This window comes from Perognathus longimembris, chromosome 5 (genome assembly GCF_023159225.1).
Source record: "Perognathus longimembris pacificus isolate PPM17 chromosome 5, ASM2315922v1, whole genome shotgun sequence".
Classification (NCBI taxonomy): Eukaryota; Metazoa; Chordata; class Mammalia; order Rodentia; family Heteromyidae; genus Perognathus; species Perognathus longimembris.
Genome location: NC_063165.1, coordinates 15,990,153 through 16,002,177, shown reverse-complemented (window position 1 = coordinate 16,002,177; position 12,025 = coordinate 15,990,153). Strand labels below are relative to the sequence as shown.

Below are 12,025 nucleotides of genomic sequence, written 5' to 3'. Positions count from 1 at the left end.
CAAAAAACATAAAATACTTAGGAATAACTGTAAGCAAAAAAGTGAAAGACCTCTATGAGGAAAAATTTAGTAAGATGAAAAAGGGAATTAAATATTTCAACTTACAGAAAAATTTCTTCACTATATCTCATAAGCTAAACCATTGTATTTTGATCTCAAAGGTGAGTGTTTTAAATGTTTTGTTATAATTGATTTTTATTGTTACTTGAATTCATGTGTTTATTCTTTAGGCTTCCATTTACCTCTATGATAATATTCAACCAACAGAATGTCTATTAACTTGAAGAAGATTCTATTTTCCAACCATTTAGTACTCTTTTATAGTCTCTTCAAATATGACTATTTCGCTTAAACTCCAGTGCCCAGACTGCTCCCAATTGTCTAATAAAGCTCCAAGCCCAGGCAAACATTGTGGTGAAACTATACAGCAATTCTTTTATGCACACTCTTGTTTTGACATCTCAGTGAGTCTATTTACATGTAGTAATTTCCCAGCGCCAGTTAAAGTCAGAAAAAGTGATTCACTGTGGCATTCTTACAAAAATATGACAGATGGGCTCATTAGTCTTTTGATTCATAAAATTCATGATGTTATTTTGCTTAAAATAAGAAGCAAAAAATAAGCCAGCCCCTGATAGTTTTTAATTTTGAGTCAGAGCAAAGTAATGCCAACTGTGCAGATTCATGCAAAGAACTGACAAGAGAAGCTTTAGGGAGACAAACAAAAAGGCTATGCAAATTAAGGCACTATGCTTTGTAAAAAGTTATGGACTATTAGGTGGTGGTGAAAAAATAAATAAAAGTTAAGAATATCCAAAAGCTGTGCACAGGAAGGACAGAAAAGCAACTAAAAGGTGGATGCTTCCATTTATTTGGCTATCTCCATGCAAATGCTGTAGTAGAAAAAGGAAAAAAAAAAAGAGATTTAAGAGAATATGTTAAAAAATGCCAGAGAGACTTTAAGGACAAAGAAATCCCTACCAACAGAAGAGTGATAAAGTACAAATCTCATCTATTCACCAAGAAGCCAAAATGTAAAACAGATCTTCATTGGAATGTTAAAACCAAAGATTCTTTGAGAAAGTGCTCTTAGAAAGTGCTCTTTATTGTTATTGAAGTTGTCATTCATATTGATTAACTATTCATGTTTTGTTGCAATCAGCAAAACTGCCTGCTCAAAGGAATCTACAGTCATATCTGAATTTAAAATTACAGATGGTAGGTTTTCGAATCTAATCTACTATCTTGCCTTTGAAAACTGGTTAAAGAAAGGCGAAGAGGCTTTTGGTACTTTCTGCAGTCTGAAAATAAGACAAACCGGATAGATTAGTGAAAAAGAAATCTCGTAGCATAAGTCATCTTAGGCACAGGGCTTTTGTGAATAAATTAAATACATCAATATTTTTGGAGTTGCAATGGTATTGGTTGTTTCCTTGTTCTGTGATTGCCTTAAATGATTATTTCATAAACTTTGAAAATTATGCAATTGCACAGAAAGTCATTGAAATATTTTAAACACATAGAAGAATGGTTTTTAAAGATTTCAGAGATGAATAGTTTCTTCACAGAAAACTCACTTCATTATTCACATCCAAGAAAATACATGTGAAAAACCTCAAACAAAGGTGCTAAACATCTGTAATCCCAGCTACTCAGGAGGTGAAGATTGGGAGGATCATGGTTTGAGGTCACTCAGCTCAAAAAGTTATGAAGATCTCATCTCAACAAATAAGATGGACTTTGCGGTGTATGCCTATGATCCAAGTCACACGGAAAAACTGTTCACTGTCACTTAGCAAGGAGATAGTAGATTGGAATTCAAGATGAGTCAGATGTGCTAGATGTAGAAGACACAATATTATGGTGTGGAGAATTTCCATGGTAAGTTTATCTCAGTGACTCTTATATACAGATTAGAAAACTGTTTCTTGATTTTCATTATTGACAAGCGAGGAATATCAAAACAATTGCCCCATTATTAAATTCCGTTGGACACCAGTGTTTCTGGTTTAACAAAGAACACTTTTGTTACCAAATTACACACTTTTATTGATAACATTTGGCAAAGAATGAGGTAGAAAAATGTGTTGTCATATGAATCTCCAATTTATAGAATATTAATCATATATTTCAGCTGCTCCTAGCTTACTCCCTTATAATTGAACAGACTTCTTTTTGGCCTAGACTTTGGAAAACACATTAGCAAGAACAATCAAATGTCATGAACTCAAAGGCAGAAAGTACAAGAATGTACCTAACTCCCTTTGAGTACCTAACTACCCCTGTCTTCCCTCCACCACTCCTGATCTAGAGAGATTGTTCACTTTCTTGCTAACACATAGATAGGGTCTGAGCATGTTCCCCACCCCTGCAATGTTTGGGCAATGAAATCTAATCATTTTGAAGGACAAACTCACCATTCAATAGACATAGATACAAGAAATTAAGCAAGGGCAAGACTTTCATGGCTTTCTTGAAAACTCAGGTCTCTGGTAGGCAGACATGCCCTGGGTAAATGCATCAAGCAATATGTTCATAAGGTGCAGCTTCTCCCTGATCTCACAATTGGATGGGTACTCTAGCATGAGCAAGCATTTCTTCTTAATGAGTAATTTAAATACAGGTACCTCTTGGAATTGGTTAAATTTTAGAAGTAAGTCTTGGCTATCTCCATCCCCCTTCCTTTGTTCTCCTATTATGGGAAGGAACTTTTGAGCATGTGATCTAAGGAACATATGCAGTTTCTCCCTATATTCTTGTTTTATTGTGTTCCACTCTTCCCTTCTGCTACTTGACTCCTACTAATGCCCCCTTTGTGTACCATGTTTGTCTAGCTACTTTCCAATGCATGAACTTTGCCAAGTCTGCAAGTTGCTTTGCAAGCAAGCTACCAGTAATGCACTCAGGGTCAAGTGCTTTGTCTTGAAAGTAGACCAACACTGACTTTATTTCTAACACAAACCAACTGGCTGATGTTCTTTGTTCCCCATAGACAGAAACCATGAGTAGTTGACAAGCAATTATTTTGTTACCTTGGGAGGTATTTGCCAGCCATTTAATGAATGACAACACACAGTCACAGTCAGCCTTGGACCTCTTTGACAGACACAGCAGGGAGAGGGGAAGGCCACCATCATTAACAACTAGGGGAGCAGCATGAGATTCAGGCTTTGAGTTTCTAGCTTGAGGCCCCTGACTGTTAGAGCAGTTCAGATGTTGCTTCACTTGAAGCTCCGAGTTTTACAGCTGAGTAGGGACCTGAAGTGGGAGTCATCTCTCTTCTTTTGGCCAGTCCCAGCTTTCCACTGTCACTTTCACCTTGAGTGCAGTTGTCAACGTTTCTTTTGGCACTTCTAGCAACCCCGTGTTGTGATTGTTACTTTGATCACGATCACCTCTGTCATGAATTTTATTTTTTTCCATGGACATCCTCTGCTCCTGGTGACTGTTTGTCCCCACTTTTCCTATCTGTTTCCAGGGGTTGATCCATTTTGATTTGCCCAAGGCTGTGTTTCTTGGCTCCTTCTGCAGGAATCTTGCCAGCCTCCTTGCTGCCCTGCTAATGCTTCACCTCCTGCTACCATGGCCATTTGAGGCGTCTTTCGCTGCGGCTCTATCAGGTCTTGTTAGTTCTACCTCGCCCAAAGAGGTGTGATTGCCACAGGCTTCTCCCTACTGAGGCTTCCATTGCCACAAAAAAGCTTGATGATCCAGCCAGGCCCTGCTCTTTCTTCTTTTCCTTCACACCACTAGCTCAGCAAAGGTAGTCAAGAGCACTTGAAAGAATGTTTCATGATATCTGGCTGGGTGAAGGTGGAGTTGTGGTAGTCCAGAGGGTATCTGTTACAGCTGTTCACAAGGAGTACAGCAGCTTGCTTATTCACAGGAGGGCATATAAGGGAAGGGGAGGAAGAAAAAGACAGGAGTGTTGCCAGGGCAAATGCTCTCCTACTGGTCTGGTAGAAATAGCTGCAGAATCATCAAGAGTTTTCTATGATTTGTTACAGCAAAATTTATGTAGAAGCTGTTTGTCAGGGTAGAGATTTCAGGACCAGAAATGAAATCTGCTGTGTAACTGCCTCAATGTTTCTGGGGAATGTTCAAAGTGCCTGGTGCTGGTAGGATAGTCTGTCACTCTTGATTGTCAAGGTCCCTGTGAAGGACCTAGGAGGTGTCAATTGGGGAGTCAAATAATTAAAGGAAAAATAAACATTAAAGTGGATATATATATATATATACATATACTAAATGCTGATATAAACTCTTAGCAGTGCCTTTAGAGTATTTTATAGTGCCCTTACAATACTTGGCAACTACCGTCTGTTTCAAGCTTCAGAGGCAAGCAACAATCCTACCACAGCATTTGGAGAATGAGGCTTTGGGGAAGTGACTATATAAGTGAATATAAAATCATCCTTAGTTACATTCTACATAATTTTTCTACTTTAGAAAACAAAGATCTTTTCAAGTATAAACATTTGATACATGTGACTTTTATTTTACTTTTAATTTTTTTCATTTCTTTATTGTCAAAGTGATGCACAGAGGGGTTACAGTTTCGTACATAAGGCACTGTGTACATTTCTTATCCAACTTGTTACCTCCTCCCTCATTAAATCCTCCTTGCTACTTTATTAGATTGAGTTTCTACAACACAGACATATTAATTTCCTGAAGTGATTGTGATTTGATCTTCAACATCATTTATTGTCACTTACTGAACACTTTAATTCAGAATAATTTGTAGATTTCTAAGTATACCTTACATTTTCAATATCAAATCTTCTAGTGCAAAGTATTCTTTTAAGGTCACCAACACTCCTCTTCTCTAATTGGGGCACAGTCTAGGAATTATTCTAAGAGTTTTCTCTTATAACAATTCTCTGAACTTTTAATTAGAAACACTAGTTTAGAGCAGCATCTGGTCTGATTATTGAATGTTTGATAGAATCAAAATGACCTAAGTTTAGTTTTGTGCCATGTTAAGTGTAAAACCCTGTGCTTTCAAAAACGTGTTGAAATCCTAAGTCCTCAAACTGCAAAACATGACCTTATTTGAATAGAATCATTCAAGCTCCAATTAGAGAACACACACCACACACACACACACACACACACACACACACACACACACACACATAAGGAAGAATGGCCTCCTATTTCAGTATATCTGGTGTTCTTAGAAGAGTTGCAGTCTTTTGGAGATATATAGATACAGGAACCAGAAGATATGAAGAAAATAGAGTCTGGATTTTCACAGTCCAACTAACTAATGCTCAGGACTGTGGAATGCTGTGTTAAAGGCTGTCTCTCTTCCAAGTTTCAATGAGAACAGAAAAAAAATCTTGTTTTTGAACTTGTGGCCTCCAGAAGAGGAAAGAGGAAATTTTTATAGTCCCTTTTTAAGTAATTCTGGCCCTTGACACAAGTGTTAAGATTTTTGGTATTATGGGAAACAAATTCTTTTATAATTTTGAACTTATCAATTATTAAATAATTACTTTTTTCTCAGAAATGTGTTATTTTTGTTCTGTTAAGGATGTACTATATTATTCTGATCATTTAGGTAAATGCATTAAGCTAATGTTTAGACTTATTTGAAGTGGAGGTAAAGTAGTTGAAGGAAAGATGGACATTAAAAGGAACTACAGAAGACTCAGTATACATAGGTTTGAAAGGGAACACACTTGAAGAAAAAAACCTCATATGCTCAGGATGCAAAGAGTTATGTATTCTAAAATTACTCAAATTCAATATAGCACATATGCATATTAATGTGCCCAGAAATTACTATTTCACACATTAATATTACTTAATAAAAACTAGATACTAAATGCTATAGATGCTTTAGTCATTTTCACCATAATGACACTCAAATTCCGGCAAAGTCTCTGTCTTTCAACAAATCTAAACTTTCCAGTGTATTATTTAAATTAAGTATATTATGTGTCCCTTTTGGCTTTGGAGGTTTATCATAAGTTCTCGCTCTGGGGGCACCAATTACTTTTGGAGAGCAATGATTTCACAGGTTAAGTGTAGGGGAACACTCAGCTTCCATGATATAAACATGAATTTTTTTGGGGGGGGGTTAAAATGTATTATTTTTATTTATTTATTTTTGCCAGCCCTGGGCCTTGGACTCAGGGCCTGAGCACTGTCCCTGGCTTCTTTTTGCTCAATGCTAGCACTCTGCCACTTGAGCCATAGCGCCACTTCTGGCCATGTTCTGGCCGTGCTGTGGAATCGAACCCAGGGCTTCATGTATACGAGGCAAGCACTATTGCCAATAGGCCATATTCCCAGACCCCAAAATGTATTATTTTTAATAATGCTTGGAATAAATAAGATAAAAGAAATCTGTGAATAAGGTGGGGTTTCTCTGTTAGTGTTGGTCTAGACCCTGGGGAGTGGAGATGGGAAGAGTTGCAATTCAAGTCTACATCCAGGTGGAAGGTTGGTGAAACTTCAGTTCTTGAACTCAGGGTCTGGGGGCCGTCCCTGAACTTCATTTGCTCAAGGTGAGTACTTTTCCATTTGAGTCACAGCTTCAGTTCCTCGTTTGTGGAGTAGTTTATTGGAGGCAGAAGTCTCCTGGATATTCCTGTCCTGGCTGGCTTTGAGTCAAGGTACTCAGATTTTAGTCTCCTGATTGGCTAAGATTACAGAGGTGAGCCACTGTGCCCCTTGAAACTGTCATTTTAAACAAGGAAATGTGTATAAAAGCCACACCTGTAATCCAAGATTCTTAGGAGATTATAGGTAGAAAAGGATTGTGATTCCTGTCCTGGTCTTGAGAAATATTAGTGACACTTCACTCAAAAGCAAAAGAAAAGTGGAAGCACTGGAGCTGTAGCTCACATAACAAAGCTTGTGTTCAAAACTTTTGTAGCTCCCCAAAGAATATGTCATTAGATATATTTTAGAAGAAATATATTTCACAATGAAGGAAACATGATGGAGTCTTTATATAGATTTAATAGAATTTATTGATGAACAGCTGACATTTGACATAGTTCTGGAAGAAAGTCGTCCGTAGGAAAACAAGAACCCTGATCTCATCTTTCCAACCCATCATTTTATTATCTCTCTCATGTAAAATTACAACAAAGCATGCGACTAATCAAGAAAAGCAGATATTATGAATCTACTTCTTTCATATCAGCAAATGTAGAGACATACAGAATGTTTCTTTAATAAAGATAAAAAAAAACTTGACATTTGTATATTGCTTGCTTTTGTTGTCAATGATCTTCTGGTTGTTTCACACTCTAAACAACTTCCAGCTTTGTAAATTGAACCTGTTCCTGAGTTATAGAAGGCAAATAATGGCAAAATATATCATTCAATATGGTTTGATTTTTTATTTTTGTGTATATTTGTTGTGAAAATTTTGATGACATGGTTTTGAAAACTGATGCATTGTGATCATTGCTTTAGCAAATAAATCTAAGGTAGAAAACTGCATCAGAAAGGGCAGCTTATCTATTTTTGTTTCATCTTGAAGTCATCTTTTAATGAAGTTTGCAATTTCACTGAGAGAACACTGGACTAGTTTTAATTAATGACTTCAGATCATTGTTGAAGAATGCTCTCTTGCTGAATGCTGTAGAATGTTCATTTGTTCTTTCTTAATGTCAATGAGTGTGGTAATCCATATAGTTTTCTTTGAAATCTTTTAATTAATCTATGCTCTACATTCTTGCCTACAAATCTTTGTTATGGTTAAACAATGTTGAAAACAATCATTTCTAAAAGTTGACTCTCCCTTTCTATCCAATTCCAGATGAAAATCTCTATTATATGATCCTCAGGAATTACTTTTGGCCATTTGAGATTTATAATTGCTCATCGCTGAAAATCTTTTTCTAATTTACCCATATCAGATGGACATTTTTCACAATATTTTGCATGTGGATTGTAAATATAATATTCATTACATTTAAAGTTATCAGTGAAGTCTGCCTTTATGTTGAAAATAATTTCCATGATCATATTATTTGATGGAAAAAAATGTAGTTCACAGAAATTGAAAGGCATACCTAGAGATAGACACCAAGGTCAGAGTTTAGTTGATGCAACAATGCACCTTGCCTATTTTGAAACAGTTTTCATTTTTTTTCTCCTTCAAACTGTCTTTCTAAGAATATAAATGCAATTTCAAAGTAACATTAGTGAATGTGTTTTTATTTTAATGTGAAACAGCTTAAATGTTATCATTATCTCAGGAAACTTTCCACTTACTGAATTATTCTTAAATTCAAAGAAGGCACATAGTTTTTTTTTTTGCATAGAGAAATAGAGTTTTAAAATAGCAATGTTATTCCAGATATTATGGCTTACAAAAGTATCATAACCAGAGTAACAACAATCAGTAACACAAAGTAAATTTAAGGAAAGGTTCTATACTATATTTATAAATGGAGAAAAGACTAGTCAGATTCAGAGATGGAAATTATGGCATAATAAACAAATAGGTTGTATCCCATTTCAATAGCTCCTAATGAAATGTAGAAAGAGTATACAGAAGATCAGAGAAGAAAATCTAAAGCAAGAAATGACTTAGAAACAGAAAGCAGAAATTTGAGATAATGTTTTGAGACATATGGAATGTTTTCATTAAGGATAATTGTATATGTGGCAAGGGTTCTGATTGAATACTAAAATCAAAAAGCACAATGGAATCAAGAGTCCCTGGAAACATTTAGGCCTCACCTCCCCCCCAAAAATAAATAAAAAATAAAGGCCTGTGGTGCTGCGTATTTCCCCAGGCATCATCACGAAGAATCTATGCATCCCCCAAAGCCAAAACAATGAGATTGTTTGTGCTGACATCTCCATTTGTTTCACATTGCATAGATATTGTATATAGCAGAATCTTGGTCATATGTGATGTATGTAGACAAATTGTAGAATCATATGTCTGTATTTCATATGTATTATTAATACATACTAGAACATAACAATAATACATATCTCGTATGTATTATTATTCTGTGTCAGAAGTAATCCTCATTCCTAAAACCTGAAATTTGGTGCTATAATCACCTAAAAGTGTTAAAGAGTTACCCACATTATGCATTTTGAATCATTATACTTTTGAATAAATGTGCCTTCTAAAAAAATTAGACTCGATTCTGTCTTATTTTCTCTGTTTTAAAACTCCACAAATTAAAAAAACACAAGAAGGCATTTATGAAAACAGCATATGAAATATTTCATACAAAACAAAAACTACCATAATGGCATTTGGCAGTTTATTTTGAAGGCCATTTAAAAACAAGGTTATAGATGATCTAAGAAAAATTGCACAGAATATGCTCATTAAATAAGTATGGTAATTAAGTCAAAATAGAGGAAATAGGTTCTCTTCTGCCATTCTGAAAATAAGCTCTGTTGTCCTGAAGGTTCTTCCAAATGGGTGAAAAATCATGACAATTAAAGCTGCCTCTTAATCATGTAAATCTACAGTAGCAACCAATTTTTTTTTTCTTTTCTTCCCAATAAATCAGTTTCGGTCTCCAAATGATGCTTTGTTTTTCAGAAGATAAGATGCTAGAAATTCAATGGGATTTGGTGGTCTTTCCTTTGCAAGCACAGCGAGTCCCTGAAGCAAGATAGGTACCACTGTCTGACCCAGGTAGATACTAGTTGGCCAGGATTGGAAGTCCACCTTCTGCATTGGTGACTTTTCTTCATGAGTCTTCTCATTCTCTACTATCCTCTCTACATTGTCTGTGAGACTGTACTCGGCAGGAGGATTCTCTGCAACCTGCTTCTGCCCCTCCAGCATCTGCTACTGCTCCATGGCGGATACTCACCGGATCCCAGTCTTGGAAAACAAGAAGAGCCTGGAGTTACCCTGCAGATTTCAACCCCAGGGAGGAGCCCAGCCCCTGACCCCACCCCTCACCCCACTTGGGCTCCGGGCGCCTTTATGCAACTATGTTTGGTTAAGTGCCTGACACAACTTTTGCCGTATAAAGATTAGCTAGAAACACATCATGATATTAGTGTTATATTTCCAAGATCTGATTTAAATGGAGACTGATGTTTTATAGCGACGCTAGAAATATAATTGTATTTCTCTCTGTTTAAATATACCGCAGTGTTTCTAAAGGAGTAACTCATTAGATGAACTATTCGATGAAAAACTTCAATGAATGATTTGATCAAATGAGCAGTTAGAAAGTCTTTGCAGAAAATATGGATAATAAAGTTTGATAATATTAGGCTGCATTAATTTTATAATTCTCTTCTGCGCTAAGTTTTTCCTTAGTTGTGTCTAGCAGTCTCCTGTTAATCTCTCCTTCTCTCCCTGCTTTCTGACTACCCTGTAACTTTTCTTTCTGCCATTGGCATTCTGATCATTCTAGTTGATGCAGTTTTAAATTAGTATCAATGAACTTATTTTCTCAGTCATCTAGAGTCTTGTTTTGATCAATTTCATGATTAAGTACATAATTTTTGTATTTCCTCTCTGCTTTCTCCTTTAAACAGGGCTGTCTCCCAGAAACATGTTCCTCCTTCTTTGTCCCTCATCAGCTCTTGGGATGGATACACTTGATGTATGTGCCAGCAGATTATCTTCTTTAAGTCATAAAATATTCTGGCACCACATGACTATTTATTGAAACCAAATAAATATTGTCAGTGCTCTTTTTCCTTCTTACTTTCACTCAATCACTCTTGCCAACTTTTGCTCCAAATATGAATTAAGTTATAAAGGATGTATTTGCATTTTAAAGGAAGTATTGAAAATTACCAATGCCTGTTTTTGTTAATGATATATGACATCTTAGATGTTCTTGGGAAGGAAAGTTATTTTCCTCATAAAAAGTCAAGACACCATATCTTGATTATCAAAATTTATATCAGAGTAAGTTTGTAACACCTTATCTGTCTCTTTCACAGTCATATAGAGTTAAAATATTACTTTTACTTTATACTTTTCTTTTATGTGTTTTCAATGAAAGCATCTTCAAAACCAAATTCTTGCTATTCAATTCAAACTTATCTTGACTCTTATTCTGAAATTAAAATAAAGGCTTGAATAAGTAAAATAAGTGCAAAAAAAGGTAAGGAAAACATGTTTCTAATGTACGAATTATATTATGCAGGAAAGAGTAAAATCTATTCGTTATAGACATAGAATAAAACAATTTATTTGATTTATTGAAATGAAAGGATTCATTGTTTTAGGGAAAACCGATGGAGGCATGTGTATTAATAAGAATTTTATCCAAATAAAAGCTTTGTTGATTCTGCTCAGCTGATCAAGTGATTACCCATTAGCCTTTGACTTGTATGTATTCAACAGTGAAAAATTAATGGAGATGATAGCCTTAATTAAAGAATTGTAGAGAAGCAAAACTAAAGAGAAACAACACAAAGGGAAAAATAATATAGATGAATAAAACCTAGAATGGCTGTAAGAAAGCAACTATCCAATTTCTAAAAGTAAGACCTACTATTTTTGTCTAAGATAGATTCCACAGTTAAACTTTGTAACTTTCTTCAAACATGTTGTTTAGGAATCTCTTGCTTCTGTTAGGAATAGAGGGAACATCTCAACTTGTCCCCGGAGTCTCCTTTTGTGGCTAATTGCTCCATAACACTAACTGCTTCTCTTTCCCTCACCCTGGTCTTCATAAGACGATCTGCTCATGTACTTTCCACTCTGTTCCAGAAATTAAAGCCGGAACATTTAAATAACAGTTACTAAAGAATGGTCATGAACACCAAATTCACAAGTATCTGTTTTCACAATTTTTTTTAAAAAAAGTTGATAGTCCAATAAAGACATGCTTTTATGCCCAGTCTCTGCTTTGCTCATGAAGAGAGAGAACAGCAATCAGCACCATCTGGATACAACTGGATGTTCAGAGCCATTAACTAGAGAAATAGAGAAACTGTGATTGTCCTTCCAAGACTATGCTTCCAAATGAAGGACCTACCCTGTCGATATATGGTCTCTAACAAACACTTAAGCAAGCACTGTAGAACACACCACAGGTGAGCTTACATG

General features: G+C 35.7%; 1 pseudogene; it reads right to left on the bottom strand.

Annotated features, from left to right (window-relative positions):
• Positions 1 to 9,287: 9,287 nt before the first annotated feature.
• Positions 9,288 to 9,805, bottom strand: LOC125351233 (annotated as a pseudogene).
• Between the last annotated feature and the right edge of the window lie 2,220 nt (positions 9,806 to 12,025).